This window comes from Sycon ciliatum, chromosome 2 (assembly GCF_964019385.1).
Source record: "Sycon ciliatum chromosome 2, ocSycCili1.1, whole genome shotgun sequence".
Lineage (NCBI taxonomy): Eukaryota > Metazoa > Porifera > Calcarea > Leucosolenida > Sycettidae > Sycon > Sycon ciliatum.
Window position 1 is genome coordinate 68,198 of NC_088644.1, and position 22,177 is coordinate 90,374.

The 22,177-nt window shown below is 50.0% G+C and overlaps 1 long non-coding RNA gene across 2 annotated transcripts in view; it reads right to left on the minus strand.

Annotated features, from left to right (window-relative positions):
- Positions 1-22,177, minus strand: part of LOC135810692 (uncharacterized) — a 92,690-nt gene that overhangs the window by 20,545 nt on the left and 49,968 nt on the right. The window contains exons 6-7 of one of the 2 annotated variants that reach the window (XR_010552327.1): positions 9,792-10,065; positions 5,959-6,074 (exon numbers count right to left, since the gene is read on the minus strand). This is a non-coding gene — a long non-coding RNA (uncharacterized LOC135810692). Of the gene's footprint in view, positions 1-5,958; positions 6,075-7,772; positions 8,572-9,791; positions 10,066-22,177 lie in introns of those variants that run through there. The other variant, XR_010552328.1, reaches the window with a different exon arrangement.

A 22,177-nucleotide genomic window follows, 5' to 3' on the forward strand; every position in this document is an offset into this window, starting at 1 on the left:
GCCTTGTCCAGAAGCCCCTGGCTCGGATGTCCGCTCGGGCCTCGTCCTGGCGATTCAGCTGGCGTCCGGGTAGATCCTCCCCATGCATGGCCGCCAGCCTAGGCTCCTTTTCAACGTCCTGGGCGACATCAACCAACACCTCCGCGAGCAGATCACGGATGTTGTCGTGCCGCGCACCAGGATAGCGGCCGGTTGGGCATACAAACATGTGATCCCGCACGGCAGGCTGACCACACACACAGGTTGCCGCGGTGTCCCTGAGATCCAGGTCGTAACGGATACAGAGGGCGTCTCTGAAGTCATTACAATTCAGCACGGTGCCGTACCGGGACATCGGGTCCGCCGTCAGCCATGACGATATGCCGGGCTCACCCGCAATCTCGATTAACAACTGCTGCGGGGGCGATAGCTCACGAGAAACGGCAGCAGCCAGATCCGATGCCTGGCGGTCCCTCTCCCGCTGCATGGCAACAGCACGAGTCCGTGCGAGGGCAAGGGCAGCGAGGATGGGATGGTCATTCCCAGGCCGAGGATCTCGAGATGCTCCAATATTCTGAGGCTCAGTGCGAGAGCGATGGAGTAGATCCCGCATGGGCTCAGTCGCACGCAGGGCACGCTGGTGCTCATGCTCTGCAACAACCGAGGCGATTGGCAACCCAATTCCACCACGTCGACAGGGCAGAGACAGCAAACGCCGCAGCGGGGAGTCGTCCGAGAAGTGATGGCCGGTGACAGCAGGTAACAACTTGTCAGTCACACTGCTGTCAATGGGTGCCAACACCCCCGGACCGCACTCCATGGCCCGTGATAGAAATTTCCACCTTGGCACTAGGGATCTTACGGCAACGGCGTAGCTGGCATGATGCTGGGTAGTGGCGTACTCTCCACAGCGATTCATCTGGGCTGTAAGTCCCTGAACCCGCTGATCCAGAAACTCACGACGGAACTCGACTGTGCCAAAGGCACCACCCAGGCAACGAGCGCCGTCCGTCCGAATAGAGACGCCGGTATCCCGGAAAAGATCCCGGGCCTCCACCTCGACTTCCGGCTTCACAACGAGCACCGTCAAGTACCCATACACCGGACCCAGGTTGCTGATGCTCCGCCAGTACTTGCGTAGAGCACGAAGACGTCCCAGTGCGGAATCGTCATCAGCATACCATAACTGCTCAGCATCTGGGACAAGCTCCTGCAGTCGATGGATAAGCGGCATGATGGCTAGTGCATACATAGCCATGGCAATTGGGTCGCCTTGGCATGTACCCTCACGAGATTGAACCTCACCACCACCCGTCACGAAAAGCCGGATCGGTTCTCGGTAGGTGTTTCCCACGATCAGTGACATAGCGGGACAAGTACGGGCGATGTTGTAAATAGCTGCTGAACGGTTAACGCTGTTGAAGGCATTGCTGGCGTCAACCAGCAATACGCCCTCCACATCATCCTGGGCGAAACGTGATGTTATGTGATGGACACCAACCTCACAGGCAGAGGGTACGCCCACACACAGCTGATGCGGCACGGTGATACCGACAACGTCCGTCTCCACAATCTGCATAATGGCTCGTGAGATGATCCGCCGGAATACTTCACCCACGGCAATGGGCCTAACCCCAGGGCGCTTGTCAAGGGGAATCAGTCTCGCAGCAGTGAAACCCTCCATCTCACCATCCGCTGTCCGCTCCGTACAGATCAGCCGGCCAGCAGCCGCCAGGGAACTGCATAGTTGGTCTGAAGCAGCATCAAAGCACGTCGTCATTCGTCTCCACCCATCGGCATCGACACCGGATGGCCCAGAGGAACCCTGAACAACTCGGGAGACCTTCTTGATCCGATCGGCTGTAAGTCCAGCAAATATAGCTGCACGAGGCTGTACAGGGTCGCCAGCAACCTCACACTCCGGAACAAGGTCAGCAGGCGCAGGGTGCTTCTCCCTCAGGACATCCATGACCGTCCTGTCCCCAGTGGCGTCAACAACATCATCCAGTCGAAGAACTCCACCCCCAGCCTCATCGGAGAGACCACGGGCCGCTGAATGTAGTTTGCCATCAAAGACCAACTTGGCAAACTGGGTGTCGGGCATGCGCCTGTCATCCCCTACCGAACCTCCAACCCTGGGTTTCAGATGGGCCTGGATGCAGCGGGCCTCTGCGAGGAGTTCCTGAACCCGGCCAGCTCTCCACAACACCAGGCGCTCCCTCAGCACATTGGCCAGGTCACTGCCGTTGCCAGAGCCCAAAGGCTTCTGGAGCAGTAAGTGACAGGCAACGGTGACCATTTTCCAGGCCATGGGGCGCCAGCCAGCTCCCTCGGCGAATCCACGGACAATACGGGCCAACTCCAGGACAAACTCTTTTCCTGACTTGCCATATGGCACGAGAAGGAGATTCCTCCTATAATGCACCACCTCATCGTAGATGGTACTGACGGCGGCATTCAGCGCCCCGGACGACCACGGATCACCACCGCCACCACCACCACCACCAGAATCTGCAGTGCCAGGTGCATCAGAAGCAGCAGCGCCATCACGATCACTGAACTGATGGGTCGAGGCACCATTGGCATCCACACTGGGGACATCCACTGCCGCAATGGAGACAGCAGCAGCTGCAGCACCATCAACACACCCGGCGTGCGGTGGAGTGGAAGCGCTATGCACAGGGCCATCAATGGGTCTCAATCGGGGCGACAGTGCACGACGGCTACGACCACGGCGTCCCGGTATACGGGCCACCGGAGACCTGGAGGCCGACCCATCCGGAGCATGACTCCCGCCCCTTCCGACAGCGCCAGGTGATGAGCGGCGCCGCCTGCCCAAAAAGCCTGGCCTCTCAGGAGATCTATCCGAATGGAATGCTGGATTCGGATCTGCAACCGGCACAATCGGAATCAGCTGAGCATTGCCAAAATTGCGGCACCTACCCGCGCGACCAGGGTAGCAGCTCTCGCAGGCCCTGGCCGACACAGCACACGAGCAGCCACGGCAGCTCCCAGTCGACTTGCTGCACACACAGCATCGCTTCGATCCACCAGCGGGCTGCGACATGCTACCAGAGCGCTAGAGATCGATCACAACTGCACAGTGCACACGGTAACTATGCACACGGTAACCATGGCGAGAAAGCTGATTAGAAAGCTGATCCGACGCGCTCCACAAGCTGAAGATGTGTGTGCGACGCCACTCGCCAGCTGATTAGAAAGCTGATCCGACGCGCTCCACAAGCTGAAGATGTGTGTGCGACGCCACTCGCCAACTACTACTACTACTACTACTACTACTACTACTACTACTACTACTACTACTACTACTACTACTACTACTACTACTACTACTACTACTACTACTACTACTACTACTACTACTACTACTACTACTACTACTACTACTACTACTACTACTACTACTACTACTACTACTACTACTACTACTACTACTACTACTACTACTATCTCCACTATAAATAAAAGAATACTACTACTACTACTACTACTACTACTACTACTACTACTACTACTACTACTACTGACCAAACCACTTTTACGGGCAAAAAAATACCATGGTAAGCACACCAGTGATGGAAAAGAGTGAGTAAGAACGAAAGAGAGAAAGAAAGAGAGAATGCACTAGTATGTCAAGAGAAGTAGTCAATTGTTACGGTCTTTGAGCTATTGTTATATTGTCCAGATTGACGCATGGACTCTGAATCTCAGCCGGCAGCCTGTCGACACTGCACCAACAACGACGAGCGGACGCGACGCTGATAGGATGATCGGCAACCGCGAAAGCAGGTTATTGCCCACCGTACGAGGCAGAATGCCAGCCGAACACGCCATGCACTGACAATGCTTGAATACCGGATGTCTTTATTGCGCTCTGCGAGCCGACCGGCAAGTGTCGCCAGGAATCGTGAGCACTCCGGCCCCGCCATCCCATTCGTTGCGAACACAAGAGGGGTGAAAGAGCCTCTCTCGACTTCAGTGACCCTGGCACCGTACTGCTGCTTCTTTTGCCGTTCATGGGCCCTGAGTTGGTTAAGGACTTCTGGACCAGACAGCACAGACGCCTTAGGGTGGGTTACCCTAACATCAAAATAAGCGTCTTGCTGCCTTGTCCAGAAGCCCCGGGCACGAATGTCCAGCCGAGCCTCATCAGTCCGGTTAGCCGTCGCATAGGGCAGATCCTCGCCAGACAGCGGCCGGAGACGTGGCTCTGTGTCGACATCGCGAACAGCTTCGGAGAGCGTCTCCGCCAGGATGTCACGCACATTATCGTGCCGGGCAGATGGATACCCGCCGGCGGGCAGGTTAGGAAATGGTCCATCGTGGAGGCATCACCACAGACACAAGTGGACGGTAGCCCAGGGAGCTGCAGACCATACCGTAGAGCAAGTGCATCACGGAAGTCACTGGCACTACTACTACTACTACTACTACTACTACTACTACTACTACTGCTGCTACTGTCAGTTTTGTGCCATTTTGTCGCACTCGCTGACTGTAGAAGATCTGGTTACGTTGGTGGACAGTTCGTCATAGCTCGTAACATTCTGTCCTTCTCCTTTTCACAGTTTTTTTTTACTAAGGCCACAGCTTCCAATCAATCCATGCAAAGCAGCGGTGAAGCATCGCAGGCATGAATCGTGGACGTGGTGGCGGGGTCTGATGTGCTCTGCCGACCTAGGGTCTCGGCTTCACTGCACAGCAAACGCGTCGAAAGAAAACGGGGGGCTAATGAATTAATAATTATCGGGAGATGGGGGGGGGGAGAAGAAGAGATGAAGGAGAGAGATTGAGAGAGAGAGATCGAGAGAGAGTGAGAGAGAGAGAGAGAGAGAGAGAGAGAGAGAGAGAGCGAGAGAGAGAGAGAGAGCGAGAGAGAGAGAGAGTGATTGTTGTGTTCATTCTTTTCGGTCTACGGCACACCAATTAAGATACCGGTTGATTCGGAAATCGAGTACATGTAATAGCAAGAGTAACTACCGGTAACCCCAGAGGGTGTAACTTCCCGTACAACCTCTATCAAATTCTGCTAACGGGCAGAACACCTAATATCTCGTGAAATCTTTCAATAGGATACGCAGGAAACAACAAAAAGTGCCAACCAGGGAGCTGACCCAAAGCAGGGCTGTATGTATCATGAACAGGGTGGAAGTAATGTGCAGACCTACGGGTTTGTCACATTATATTGAGGTTCTGCCCTTGCAGACCCTATAGACTAGAGTTGCACATTTTTGGGGGTAATCATGCAGTTTAGGGTCCCAAATTATTTCTCACTTTCCCAGTGTTCAGTGTACTGTCACATGCCTTTTTCCCAGTGTTCAGTGTGCGGTCACACGCTTTTTCAGTGTACTTTCACTATGCTTCTTCTTTTCTCGTGTCAAAGTTTTGTTTCCTTTGTCAACGTTTTGTCTCCTTTATGGAAGTTTTTCACGATGTCGTCGTCCACGAGGACAACTTTGTTGATCCGGACGACCGAACGATCACCACCAACAACGTGGAAAACATGTGGATGCGGGCCAAGCGCCAGCTGAAGCACAACTTCGGCACATCACGTGAGTTGTTTCCGACGTACCTCTGCGACGGTTCGTGTGGAGACAGAGAGTTCGCGCGGAAGACAACACGTTCGGCTCCCTGCTCCGCAGTGTTCACCAGCAGTACCCAGTCTGATCTGTCCTCGGTTTTCATGAAAATAAAGTTCATGATACTGACTGTGTTCAAGTGTTGATCTTGGTTGTTCAAGGTTCAAGGGTCGGAAAGCATGTAAAAGTACGCTGAAAAAGCGTGCGACAGTACTCTGAACACTGGGAAAGGCATGTGACAGTACACTGAACACTGGGAAAGTGCGAAATAATTTGGGACCCTAAACTGCATGATTACCATAACAATGTCCGTTAGCGCAGTACAGTACAACATTGCCCGTATCTAGCATGGTTGAAAGCAGGAAACATGTTAAGTTACCTGAAGTCTTTCTGCCGTCTGTCATTTCACGGGTCACTGGAATGTCAGGAGGAGAATGTCCAACACCGCCAAACAGCTTCCATCAATGGCTTGAAACAACTTCCTCCAATCGATTGCTAGTACATGCAGCAGAGTACAGATCTCAAAGCCTTTACAAAAAGTCTTGATCTCAGAGACACGTAAAAACTCGTGCCTGAATGTAGACCGATGGTTTCCTCAGGAACGGAAACAACTTCCCAAGTTCTGAGGGAACTAATCACATACGTAACGTAACTCATGGCTTAGAAATAGAAATGCCGAAGAAATGAGCTCAACCATTCGCACAGTCGAGTTTTGTCCTTCAAATTTCGGCACTGAAGAGAATCGCAAGGCGCAAGACTTCAGGGGATTAACACCACAACATTACGGCATGCAATGTCCGTGTTCGTGTATTGTAAATTTGGGGGTGAGAACCGTGAAGACATAGGATGAACTGGAGCTACGTTTGTACGGGAATGCAGTGTACACCATGGTACACCGAAGACTGAAGTGCTGTGGTGCGAACAGCACCTCACCCACCTAGGCCAGAAAGCATCAGCATGCAGGCGATCGCCCTTCACAGCCACAAAGACTGTAGATTTTACGAGCTGTTCAGCATTACGATCTGATGCAGTTCACACGCACATAAACAATCTGATGGGATGTGATGCGGTCTGCTACCAGTCCACGGTCCATAGCTAGTACAGGCTACAGGTACAATGACACTACAGTCAGTGCTAGTATGTCACGAAACATGATGGTAGACGGACTGTTGGAGAAAAAACACCCAGCTCCCTTACTCTCTTGTACTGATGTCTGTACTCCGGGCGCTGTATCACAGACCTGTGAATTTTTACACATGCATTTTTCTGATTTCTTCTCCAGTGTATGATTTATTGCATTTTAATCCATTGTGTTAATTTGCCCGTAAAAGAGGTCTGAAAAAAAACAGACCTGTGAAGACCAGGCTGAAAAAGGCGCGAACCTGACTCACGCCATCGGATTACATTGAGCAGCATTGTACTACCGTACATTGTTATGTCACTTTGCGAAATACCGTATAATGTAGATATACATACTGGGCAAAATGTAACGTTATTTTGTTGGGACTCCGAGTTTCTCACTAAGGCACCGAACAATCAATCCTAAGTTTGATTTTTTCAATTTCACGTAAGGCTCTAGATAGATTGACGAAGGTTTGGAAACGTACTTCAGTAAATTACAGTATACTAGCACCGGTAGTTGAAGGATTTGAAGGAAGGATTTGGATACCTGTAATGAGTTCCTATGATTGTGGAACAGAACATTTGAGGAATGTTTGACGACACACTGCAGATACACAACTACACAGTGTTTGGCATGCCGGAATGCTAGTGTAGCGGGTGTTATGCAGCCAAGATGTAAAGTTTAGTTACGGGCCATGTCCACGAAAGTCACGATGACATACTATTCTACATACATGACTGTATACAATGAAGTGCAGAGAAAGATTATCATAATATTATCATGATAGGAGAACGGACTCAGTAAAATGAGTCCGTTCTCCTATCATGATATCATGATAGGAGAACGGACTCAGTAAAATGAGACCATTAATGTATTACCGTGACATGACCCTTTTTGTTGTTTCGCAGAGCAAACATTGCAAACATGGCCCCTGCAATAGCAAACGGGAGCGCTGTCATAACCATGGTGCCCGGGCAACTTCAACGGGAACAATCCAATACTAGTTGGCCTGGCAACGTCAAACAGGCACAACCAATACACTACGGTACCCAGCAACAGCAAACAACGGGTACGATAATTACAGAAAGGTATTGCAAAAGGGAGGGAGGAAGAGAAAATACAAGCCTGACAAGGAAAAGCACTTCTTGTTCACAGGACAAAAAACACCAAACTGCACTCAACTATCCACTGCAGCGCGTATACAGGCAACAGTAGCAGCAGTGCAAAAATGAAAATAACAGACGACACTCAGCGCAAAATAATAATTAATGTCATGCCTCATGAGACCATCACGGCGCATGTGCCCGCATGGGCTAACTTGGCTTTGATAATCATAAGCTGGCATTTCAGGATGAACTAGTGTTGCATGTGAATTTCTACACGTAACAATGCGGCGGCGCCTGCAACGTAGTGTGCAGAACAAGAACAACACTACTAGGGGAACAGACGCCGTGCACGAATGTTTTGTTCAATTCCATTTGGCACAATACGCCAGCATACTAGCTATAATACTTGCTGTTATCAAACTACAGCCAGAATATTGTATGTAGCTACATGCTGGTATCAAGCAGCTAGCCAGGATATTGTATATAGGTACATACAGGTATCAGGCAGCTAGGCAGGATATTGCATGTAGCTGCTATACATGCTATACATGCTGGTATCAAGCAGCTAGCCAGAACACAATATGATGCTAATACTGGCAGGTAACAAGCATAATAAGACAAAGCTGCTGTAGTGTTTGATATCCCTATTTGGATTATCAACACATGGTCCAGAACTAGATCAAAGCGAGAACGATTTGGCTTGCAACATTCCGGTGGACACTGCATAGTGACCGTTTTTATCCTCTCAGCGATGCAATTTTCCCTTTATATGAACGCAACACAACATAACACAACACAGCCGTTTAGGTTTGTGGGTGGACTATCCCTATTTGACAATACCACTAATGTGGGACTAGCCTGCTACACGCTACGTGTGTAGTTATAGGTATCTATCTCACTTGGAACAAGTTGTGCCAGCTCCAATGAGGGCTCCGTACACCCGGGTGCACAGACACAGACACACACACACACACAGACACACACACACACACACAGACACACACACACATATATATACACAAAGACACACACACACACAGCAACACACATGTACACATTAACACACACACAAAGACACATACATGTACACACAAACAATAACACACAGACTCACACACATGCACACAGACACACGCCATGTATCATGTACCATATACCATGCATACTCCCGTCCCAAGAGAAGCACACGAAACTGCAAATGCACTGGATGTGACCCTCAGATTTCTTATAGCAGCAGTAGCAGACAAATCTGATTGAAACTGATCAAGACTAGCGCCAGATAACTGCCTAATCAACACAACTGGGGAAGCCATGAGATTCGACCCACCAATGCACACCTGGTCTACACCACACGGAGCACATCGGAATAGGACGAGACAGTTACCTATGCACACACTACACTTCCTGGTGGGGGGGGGGGGGGAGGGGCAATATAAACAGCACACTGCTCTAATAGAAGCAGACTCTAGATACACTGGTGGCATGAAGTGAAATTGGAGTTACTTTTCCAGCCACAATCGGCCGTGGAGTACTGGGAAACCAGAGCCAACAGCACACGAAAATATATGGCAAAAGGTATTGTTCCAACAGATTGGAAGGCTACACACACACACACACACACACACACACACACACACACACACACACACACACACACACACACACAACACGCCACACACAACACACACACAACACACACACTCACATGCGCACGCACACACATGCGCGCACACACACGCGCGCACACACATGCGTGCACACACATGCGTGCACACACATGCGCACACACACACATGCGCACACACACACACACACACATGCACACACACGCACACATGCGCACACGCATGCACACACGCATGCGCACACGCACACATACACAATGCGAGTAACCTGTGGTAGCATAACTTCCTTGGCTTGGTCTTTGCAGTGAGTACACACCATACAATTATTGTAAATACACACAAACATCAAGTGACATACCTGGTTGATAGGTAACCAGTCCAATGCATGCTCAGCAATGTGCAATCCAGTTGACAGACATCTCCAGTCCAATGCATGCTCAGCAATGTGCAATCCAGTTGACAGACATCTCCAGTCCAATGCATGCTCAGCAATGTGCAATCCAGCGGACAGACGTTACGTGACATAATACCAGCATGCGCCTCGAGCAGTACTCTGTGATGCAACTGCCCTGGGATTACCACCTCCAGCAGTACTCTGTGATGCAACTGCCCTGGGATTACCACCATGAAACCTGAACACAAAGACATTGAAAAAACACAATTAATGACACTGAGATATCCAGACTACAATTTGGACTGAGACTGGATTCTGGCTGAAAAAGATCGTTTCATGTCAACATGTAAGGGGCCGTCCGTAAATGTCGATAGTTTTTACAATCCGTGAAATTTTCGTACCTGGGTGGTGGGTGCAGCCGAAATTCAAAGTAAATAAAATATCGATGACACGCGGACCTGGCGCCCAGTACTGCGTGTGCGTGGGTCTGCGTGCGTCGAACCACACGTACACGTAGATTGTTGTCTCCAAAAAATGTAGTGGAGATCGAAACTCTTGAAGCAAAAGAAAGAGGGAAGTTTGTCAGATATTATTCACAAGTATAATTATTGCACAATTATTCGAAGTATCACAATACCCGATTAATCCGGGTCAAGTCCAGCTTATATTTGAACTCCACATCGAAGAATTGCTACATCGCCAATGGTTGGAACAGTTCCCATGTGGAGCGTGGCCTAACGAAAATGGCACGGCAGACTACTTTGTTTGGTACAGCTGCCTAACGAAAATGGCACGGCAGACTACTTTGTTTGGTACAGCTGCCTAACGAAAATGGCACGGCAGACTACTTTGTTTGGTACAGCTGCCAAAAAAGATAAGTTTTTCAAAGAGCTTGACAGCCGTGGTGAAGACGACGATGGCTACTACGCCGTCATCGAGGCCTTGTAGACTGTTGAAACGTCCAATAATCGATCTGCGTTTTTCACCAAAGCACAGAAGCAGTGGATGGAGACGTTTTCCGCAGACCCGCAGGCAAGGTCGGAGATCATCCAAAAGGCCACATGTGTCATCAATATTTTATTCCGTAAAAAGTAGGGGGGTGGGTCCTGGTTACTTTGTAAAATTCACGGATTGAAAAAACTATCGATATTTACGGATGGCCCCTAAGTATAATGTACAAACCAAAGTCACAACAAGTCCCAATAACGATGCTGGTTGGTGAAACAAACACCATCACCGCGGTAAGTAAGTACAACTGACTTATCTGTACACTGGAGGATATACCTACTGCTATTGCATATAACCATCAGCCCCGTCGCACCGACTTTGGGGGTGGGGTGGCTATGGAGGGGTGCGGGGACCGTCCGCCGGGAAATATTTCAAAAATTGAAGCCAATTGCAAGCTTTTCCAGGTATTTGGTGCCATTTCAGTGTAACTAAAATGAAAGACTTTTTAATTCTGCAACAAACCAAGAAGAAGCTACGATCGGGGACAAGGATTCTTTATTACCCTCCCACGGGAAAAATTCAAAAATTGAAGCCAACTGCAGGCATTTCCAGGCATTTGGTGCCATTTCAGTTTAACTGCAATGAAAGACTTTTAGATTCTGCAACGAACCACTTTCGGGGACAAGGATTCTTCATTATTCGCCCAATTTGCGCTGAGCTGCAATCATTGCGTTTTGTTGCACTGTGCTAAAAAAAGGAAACACCGAAAAAGTGGGGCGGCAGCCAGCCGCCCCGGTTGTGACGGCCTTGACCATGGTTCAGCCTGACTGTAAGGGGAGACGGGGAACAAACTAACACTACGCCAATTATTGCTACAACACTCTGGCTCTATGGCAAACACTGATGCAAAGACAGACTAATGTTCACATACTGACACTGACATTGACACTACGGCACATTGAGTACAAGAGACATGTCCACAAACAGACGATTAGATATAATGATGATTGTTGCACACTGACACTACAATGCACAATGACACACCAACCCTAACTGTAATGGTATATAGTCAGACCACACGCCAACCCTAACTGTAATGGTATATAGTCAGACCACACGCCAACCCTAACTGCAACGGTATATAGTCAGACCACACACCAACCCTAACTGCAACGGAATATAGTAAGGCCACACATCAACCCTAACTGCAACGGAATATAGTCAGACCACACACCAACCCTAACTGCAACGGTATATGGCCAGACCACACACCAACCCTAACTGCAACGGAATATAGTCAGACCACACATCAACCCTAACTGCAACGGAATATAGTCAGACCACACATCAACCCTGACTGCAACGGTATATAGTCAGACCACACACCAACCCTAACTGCAACGGAATATAGTCAGACCACACATCAACCCTAACTGCAACGGAATATAGTCAGACCACACACCACCCCTAACTGCAACGGAATATAGTCAGACCACACATCAACCCTAACTGCAACGGTATATGGCCAGACCACACACCAACCCTAACTGCAACGGAATATAGTCAGACCACACACCAACCCTAACTGCAACGGTATATAGTCAGACCACACACCAACACTAACTGCAACGGTATATAGTCACACCACACACAAACCCTAACTGCCAAGGTATATGGTCAGACGCCTCACAAACCCTAACTGCAACGGTATATAGTCAGAACACACACCAACCCTAACTGCAACGGTCTATCGTCAGACCACACACCAACCCTAACTGCAACGGTATATAGACCACACACCAACCCTAACTGCAATGGTATATAGTCAGACCACACACCAACCCTAACTGCAACGGTATATAGTCAGAACACACACCAACCCTAACTGCAACGGTCTATCGTCAGACCACACACCAACCCTAACTGCAACGGTATATAGACCACACACCAACCCTAACTGCAATGGTATATAGTCAGACCACACACCAACCCTAACTGCAACGGTATATAGTCACACCACACACAAACCCTAACTGCAACGGTATATGAGCCGGCGCAAGCGAAAAGGGACCTTATCCTGCTGCACGTGATTTTGAGAATACCGCACTTGAAGTGAATCAGCTGATTCTCAGCTGTCACGTTCGGATCGAACATGAAACTGTTCGTTTTTTGGCGATACGCGACTTCTTTGGAGCTCAGTCATTCTTTGTATTGGAGAGCCAGTATCCTACAGCTCCTGTAGAAGAAAACCCTGGCTAAATCGACCCATGTACCACCGATCGGCGATCAAAATCGATCGACCGTGACCAGGTACTAGGTGACACGTCGACACCTCCGCTGAATAAAATCGCACGCGCGAGCGGAAAGACAAAGAGTTGCTTTCACAGTTTCAGCGCAGTTGTCTTGCCGTCTTCGCTTTCTGCTAAGTCCTTGGGGCGGCGTAGCTGTTCACTATGAGCCATCGTAAGTGTTTCACCGTGAACGAAGCGCTGAAATCTCTCCTGGAAGAGATGAGGCTGAAGTTTTTGGTGAGGAAGACGAGTCGGACGCCAGTGACGTTCGGTTCAACCTGACGACGGCGACACTTTCTTCAGCAGCGAGTGGATGTCGACGCAGCAGCAGAGCTGTATGTCGGAAAGGCAGAGCCCAAACCTCCGCAGGCTAGCTCCGCAGCAGCTTGTGAAGCGACCGTTGCGCCGGCAGAGGAGGACGACACTGTCCGTCAAAAAGAGAACTGCGGATGTTCAAAAAATTGCTTGCAGCAATTTGACCCAGCTGACATCGAGACGTCGATCCTGAACATGAGAGAAATGGAGTCGCACGAGAGTGAGCTGGTGGTCCTGGGCCTTCCTGAAGCTTTGAGTAATCCTGAAACAGTTTTTGAGAGTGGAGAGAAGCGCAAGAGGGAGCGTTTTACCTGCAAATTCCAAGGACTGACTGTTTGTGTGGGTGCGTTCCGTCACGTGTACGCACTGTCTAGCAAGAGGCTGAAACGGTACAGAAGCCACCTGGAGAAGAATGGGCTTGTGCCACTAATGCACGGCAACACAGGCAAACGGCCACACAATGTCCTGGAGTTTACTGTTGTGAAGTACTGCGTGGAGTACATCACTCGGCACGCGGAAGTGTTTGGAATTCCACATCCTGCGCCACTCCGTGGCAGAGACGACACGCCACCTATCTTCCTTCCAGCGTCACAAACGTACAAGTCCGTGCATGCAGACTTCTGCGACTGCTGCCATAAGGAGGGTAAGAAGTCTGTATCCTTGTCGACGTTCCGCTCCATCTGGCACCAGACATTGCCGCATATTAAGTTCATGACGGCTCGCATGGATGTTTGCCCGGTGTGCGAGGACTTGCGGCGCAACGTGATGGCGGCTGGGAGTGAGGAGCAGAAGACGACTGCATGCATCAGCTGACTGACCATGTTCAGCTGTTGAAGACCACACCTGAGCAGGTGAGAGCAGCAGGCCTTCCCCAAGTGTTGCCCCCAGCAGGTCTGTCACAAGAACGCCAGAAGTACCTGTTCAAGGATATCCGGCCGTTTGTGGCAGACCCTTACAAGGATGAGCTGTGTCCGCCTGTGCCGGAGGAATGACAAACTTGCGTAGTGCAACACACGATTTGAGCCTGATAATTGCTAGAGTCTGGTGCTGTGTCAAAGCTACATGCCTCAGAACATTCTATTATTCTTGTTGTTAGATCTAAAATGCGGCGTGCCTGCGTGGTACGGAAGGGCGTGATGGCCCATCAGACGTCACGCTTGGCACTATAAATTCCATCACAGTGAAACTTATGCCAACTGCCCAGTAGTTGATATGTCTACAGTTAGCAAGAAGACATTTATTATAAAACAAATCTGAAGAGAAGGAAAACACAACTGAAGAGGCAAAACACATGAAGCACGGAAGTATCTCCCAAGCCAAGCAAGCATGCCGTTATGGTGCGAGGTCATACAACTGTGGTACAAATCTAGTACGGGAGTACATGAACTACAGGTCAAATATGGCATGGGGGAATCCATATACATCACGCCCCTTCGAGATAATGCTGAGAAAACAAATCCAGTATTATCTATCAAATCCAAACAAACAAACAAATAAGTATGGCAAGCAACGGCCTATAGCACACGGCGGAACAGACATAGCATGCCACACAAGGATACAGAAAGATACGATATGAGAACAATCCTCAAGAACATGTACACGATGTGTCCAGAACAAATCAAGATGCATAAGACTGTCCACGGGTGGAGGAAATGTTCAAACGAGAGGGTGGTTGGTGTGCTCGTGTGCTGCGACGCAGAGGAGGAGGCGTAGCAGGAGCAATGACAACAGACGGCTGTGGTGAAACGCATGGTGCTGGTGACGGCACGGGTGGAGAGAACGGACGAAGAAAACGGCGATTTCTCCAATAAACTCGACCACTAGCCAACTTGACGAAATAGTCACGGTGCTGCCCAATGGCCACAATCACGCCACGGGTTGTCCAACGCTTCGTCTTTGGATCCTGGACGTCCACAGGAGTGCCGATACGGAGAACGGGAAGAGAGCGGTGGGTTGGAGTACTGGCTGAAACAGGTGTCGAGGGTGGTGACTGTTCTTCACGCTCACTAGCGACGGTCGACCACGAGGAATCAAACTGCGTCCACTCAGCAATGACGAAAGACCGAAGTGGATGCCCGAGAAGATGCTCAGCTGGGCTCTTGCCAGACGGACCGGGCGTATTCCGCCACTCCAGTAGACCACGACGAAATGCATCTGTGTCGAGATTGCCATTTGACGAGGTCTTGAGCAGCAAGCGCTTCTTAGCTTTCACTGCGGCTTCCGCATGTCCATTACTCTGGGGATAATGCGGGGAAGAGGATACGCGTTGCACTTGCCAACGGCTACAGAAGTCGGCAAACTTCTTCGATGCAAACTGGGGGCCACCGTCGGTGCACAGTACAGCAGGCACACCCAGATCGGCAAACCAACGACGACAAGCGAGAATGACATCGTGTGATGACGTGGTCCTGCCGGTTCGAACAACATACGGCCAACCAGTCAGACAGTCGACATAAACAAGAAACTCATAGCCTTGGCAAGAGAACAGATCAGCGGACACAAACTCGAACGGCCGAGTAGGATGACGGTCATTCATCGGTGGTTCGGCTGACTGCGACGACTGGAATTCTCGACACGCGGAACAGGTACGGACAAGGGTGTCTATGTCGGCGGTGAGACCAGGCCAGTACACGAGCTGTCGGGCGCGAGCCTTAGTGCGGACGAGACCTTGATGCGAGGCATGAAGGTTAGCAAGAACGCGTTGACGCATAGCCAAGGGAACTAGAATGCGTTGGCCTTTCATGACGATGCCCTGATCCACTGACAGGTGTTCACGTCCATTCCAGAAGGGTTGGAGTGGAGCATCCAAATCACGCTGACGAGCGGGAAAACCATGCAGAACGCACTGGACAAGAGACTGATAGACTGGATCAGCTGAGGCGGCTGCTCGAAGTTCAGCAAACTTCAGGTTGGGGTGAGGACCATCGTCACGGAGCATGCACACACGGATGCTGCGGCAATGAAGAGCAGGGGCTTCGCCGAGTTCATCATCTGAAGACGGGATGCCGACGGGATTGCGAGACAGCGCATCAGCAAACGCGTGATCAGAGCCTTTTCGCCAGGAAGCGTGCACTTGAAACGACTGCAGCTTCAGGCGAAGACGAAGAAGGCGAGGATTCTCGATCTGATCCAGAGAATACGCGTTGATAATCAGGATCAACGGACGGTGATCAGTGATCAGATCAAATAGGGTGCCGGATAAGTACAACTTGCACTTGTGCACAGCCCAAACGACTGCGAGCATCTCGAGCTCAACAACAGCATAGCGAGATTCAGCGTCAGAGAGGTAGCGGGAGCCACACTGGATGATTCGCCACTTATCATCCTGCTTCTGCCACAGAACGAAGCCGAGACCACGTAGTGCAGAGGCATCAGTCTCCAGACGGAGGTCGTGTCCATGCTGGTAGAAGGCCAGGATAGGAGGGGACAGCAGAGTAGACTTGGTCTTCTCGAACGCAACAGTGTGGTTGGCATCCCAGACAAACTCACGGGTCGTCTTCAACAGACCACGAAGCGGAGTGGTGCAGGCGGCGAGGTGTGGTGAGAACTCGCTACACTGGTTCACCAGGCCAAGAAACGAACGCAAATCAGTGCGGTTCGCAGGAATGTCAAAATCGCGTCACAGCCGTCTGGACTGACAATGTAGCCGCAGAAATGGATGTGACGTGACGCAAAGGTGAATTTGGACGGGCTCAGAGTAATGCCATGCTGTCGAGCACACAGCAGGATGTCACGAACATTGGTGACATGGGAGGCAAAGTCGTCATCATAGGCCAGGCAATCATCTACAACCTTGGCGAAATTCGGGATTGCATCGAACGCAGCATCAGTGCGGCAGTTGAAAACATCCCCGGCGGAAATCAGGCCTTGAGGGTTGCGTAGGAAACGATACCTGCCGTATGGGGTGATGAATGTGGTCATTGGACATGCCTGCTCACTCAGTGGGATTTGCCAGTATCCGTGCCTTGCATCAAGCTTGGTGAGGAACTGTGCCGATCCAATACCAGAAACCACATCGCGAGCGGTGCGAACAGGGTGGGCTGGTCTCAGGACTTGGTCATTCAATCGTTTGAAATCGACGGTGAGGCGTTTCTCAGTGGTACCTTTCTTGTCGACGAGCACAATCGGGTGACACCATTCACTAGGCTCACTGACAGGCTCGATTATGCCATCGACAACCATTGTGTCCAGTTGTGACTTGACCTGGTCACGAAACGCGTACGGAATCGGGCGTGCGGTATGGACACATGACGGCTTAGCATCTGGCTGAAGTTGGATGTCCATCGGAGGACCTGCCATCGCCTTCAAGCCAGTGTCGGAAAACACGTCCGAGAACTCCTGCAGTAGCTCATCGCGAACACGAGCGATATCAGCAGAGCTAGGATTGACAACAGGCTTTGATACAGCACGGATCTTAGGTGGCGCGGCAGCATTAGCAGCAGGGTACTGTGCAGGCCAATCTGACGGGAGGAGCTGGAGTGCACTCAAGGACGAACGTGATAGAAGAGCATCGTCCAGACCCTTGTACACGTGGATTACGGTGCTGTGTTGTACTTCGCCAACCTGAAGTGAAGCACGAATACTGCCGACGTTCTGCAACTGCTCTCCAGATGCCGCTAGGACGCACTCTGGGTCATGGTCGAGGTTCTCGGGGAACCCGCCAAGCAGTTCGAGATGATGCTCGCCAATGGCATCGACGTCACTGCCAGTATCAGGGACCCAGGGTAGCGTGACTGCCTCATCCTCAGTGGCTAAACGGGTGGACACACGCACAATAGGCTGCGCAGCAAGACGAGTACGCTGCAACTTCAGTTGGCCCACATGCTTCACGTTCCGGTCCGATTGTAACGACGACCTACACATAGCGAGAAAGTGACCAGTCTTGCCACAGCCATTACATTTCTTGCCGCTGGCAGGGCAACTAGACTTTGTGTGCGGGCTCCGGCCGCAATTGGGGCACTTCTTGTGTGTGTCGCTTCCTGAAGAGGGAGCGGATGCAGATGGCAATACAGGTGCAGACATCTTGCTGCCAGGCTGTCCCTGTCGGGATTGTTGCTTACTGCGTTGGTACGCGGACCGCCGCACAGCATTGAGCTGGCTGGTGGACGGGATACTGCTGCTCGTCGTGGTAGCCGCTTCCTCCGCCCGGCAAATTGTGACTGCATCGTTCAGGATCAAGTCCTTGGCAGACAATAGCTTGTGCCGGGTAGCGTTGTCACCAATTCCAATGACAATCCTGTCACGCAGGGTGTCAGCACGCACACGTGTCAGGCTTGTGCGACAGGTACTACATGTGTGTGCTGAACATTGTGAGCACAAAACAACGTCCGGAAAATCACAGCTAGTGTGTAATTCTTTCAACGAAGTGTAAAAACAATCGAAAGACTCGCCTTTCGACTGACACCTGTCGTAAAATGCGATACGATCCAGGAGTGGGTTGCGCTGCCGTTGCAAATATTCCTTGACTGCAGAAATCACATCGTCCGCATCGGGATTCGGTGGAGTCACGATAATACCCTCGCGGAGAAATCTGCGTAGCTCCTCATCCAGAGCTTGCCGCAGCGAGGATACTCTGGTCTCACGGCTCTGGGCTGACAGGTGCTGGCACTCATAATAGTCTCGCCACATTTCCTGCCATGCCGTGAAGTCGGCTAATGTCGAGGACGACAGTAAAATCGGTCGCTCCGCAGAGACAGGCTTTGGAGCTGGTGATGTGGTGCTGGGTTGCACGGGTTGTTGTGTTGGTTGTGTCAGTCGTTGTATAGTTTGTTGGAACAGGTCAGCCATTTTACGTTCACTCTCCTCTGAGGACTTCATTTGTGCCGCCAACATCGCGGTCAGGGCAACAATGTCAGGAGCAGGGTCTGAGTCGGACATCGTGGTCGTAACCTACGCAAATGCTGGTATCACGAACAAACTACCAAAAAAATCGGCCAGTGCGCAACACAACGAGGTGCAAACACAAAGCACGAGAAACTAAACACACAGGTGAGTTCTACAAGGAACGAACAGTTCACTGCGCCATGATATGTCTACAGTTAGCAAGAAGACATTTATTATAAAACAAATCTGAAGAGAAGGAAAACACAACTGAAGAGGCAAAACACATGAAGCACGGAAGTATCTCCCAAGCCAAGCAAGCATGCCGTTATGGTGCGAGGTCATACAACTGTGGTACAAATCTAGTACGGGAGTACATGAACTACAGGTCAAATATGGCATGGGGGAATCCATATACATCAGTAGTGTGTGTATACTGTATCCTCCAGCCCTTCTGCTGGTGACTCGAAGGCTTCTGTAAGGCTTCTATGGCCAAATTATTGCAATTTACGTATTTCAAAGATTATTCGTGAATATGTGCGATGTTTTGGTGAAAACAGTGTTGATTTAAACGTCCGTAACTTTGCTATATGTTGATGGATTTTCATTCGGTTTTTTTATCTGATTCATACGTTCTCTGGCTACAAGAATCCGTTGCTAACTCAAAATGCCCAAAAAACGGATAAGGTCCCTTTTCGCTTGTGCTGGCTCATATAGTCAGACCACACACAAACCCTAACTGCAACGGTATATAGTCAGACCACACACCAATCCTAACTGCAACGGTATAAAGTCAGACCACACACCAACCCTAACTGCCAGGGTATATGGTCAGACGCCTCACAAACCCCAACTGCAACGGTATATAGTCACACCACACACCAACCCTAACTGCAACGGTCTATAGTCAGACCACACACCAACCCTAACTGCAACGGTATATAGACCACACACCAACCCTCACTGCAATGGTATATAGTCAGACCACACACCAACCCTAAGTGCAACGGTATATAGTCAGACCACACACCAACCCTAACTGCAACGGTATATAGTCAGACCACACACCAACCCTAACTGCAATGGTATCTACTCAGACCACACACCAACCCTAACTGCAACGGTATATAGTCACACCACACACAAACCCTAACTGCAATGATATATAGTCAGACCAAACACCAACCCTAACTGCAACGGTATACAATCAGACCACACACCAACCCTGACTGCGACCGTATATAGTCAGAACACACCAACCCTAACTGCAACGGTATATAGTCAAACCACACACCAACATGATTTTTTGCGCACGCGCAAAAATATGTTAACACAGAAGGCGCATGCTCTGTTCCTAACAAACTCTCACGCGCTCATTTTTCTCCGAAGTCCACTGTTCCTGATTTCAGTTCTTGCTTTGTCCGCATTGGCAGTGGATTTCTTTCTATATAGTCAGACCACACACCAACCCTAACTGCAACGGTATATAGTCAGACCACACAACAACCCTAACTGCAACGGTATATAGTCAGACCACACAAAAAACGTAACTTATATAGTCAGACCACACACCAACCCTAACTGCAACGGTATATACTCAGACCACACACCAACCCTAACTGCACCGATATATAGTCAGACCACACACCAACCCTAACTGCAACGGTATATAGTCACACCACACACAACCCCTAACTGCAATGGTATATAGTCAGACCACACATCAACCCTAACTGCAACGGTATATAGTCCGACCACACACCAACCCTAACTGCAACGGTATATAGTCAGACCACACACCAACCCTAACTGCAACGGTATATAGCCAGACCACACACCAACCCTAACTGCAACGGAATATAGTCAGACCACACACCAACCCTAACTGCAATGGTATATAGTCAGACCACACACCAACCCTAACTGCATTGATATATAGTCAGGCCACACACCAACCCTAACTGCAACGGTATATAGTCAGACCACACACCAACCCGAACTGCAACGGTATATAGTCCGAACACACAACAACACTAACTGCAACGGTATATAGTCAGACCACACACAAACCCTAACTGCAACGGTATATAGTCAGACCACACACCAACCCTAACTGCAATGGTATATAGTCAGACCACACACCAGCCCTAACTGCAACGGTATATAGTCAGACCACACACCAACCCTAACTGCATTGGTATATAGTCAGACCACACACCAACCCGAACTGCAACGGTATATAGTCCGAACACACAACAACACTAACTGCAACGGTATATAGTCAGACCACACACAAACCCTAACTGCAACGGTATATAGTCAGACCACACACCAACCCTAACTGCAACGGTATATAGTCAGACCACACAAAAACCGTAACTTATATAGTCAGACCACACACCAACCCTAACTGCAACGGTATATAGCCAGCCCACACACCAACCCTAACTGCAACGGTATATACTCAGACCACACACCAACCCTAACTGCAACGGTATATAGTCCGAACACACAACAACACTAACTGCAACGGTATATAGTCAGACCACACACCAACCCTAACTGCAACGGTATATAGCCAGACCACACACCAACCCTAACTGCAACGGTATATACTCAGACCACACACCAACCCTAACTGCAACGGTATATAGTCCGAACACACACCAACCCTAACTGCAACGGTATATAGTCAGACCACACACCAACCCTAACTGCAACGGTATATAGCCAGACCACACACCAACCCTAACTGCAACGGTATATAGTCAGACCACGCACCAACCCTAACTGCAACGGTATATAGTCAGACCACACACCAACCCTAACTGCAACGGTATATACCCAGACCACACACCAACCCTAACTGCACCGATATATAGTCAGACCGCACACCAACCCTAACTGCAACGGCATATAGTCAGACCACACACCAACCCTAACTGCAACGGTATATAGTCAGACCACACACCAACC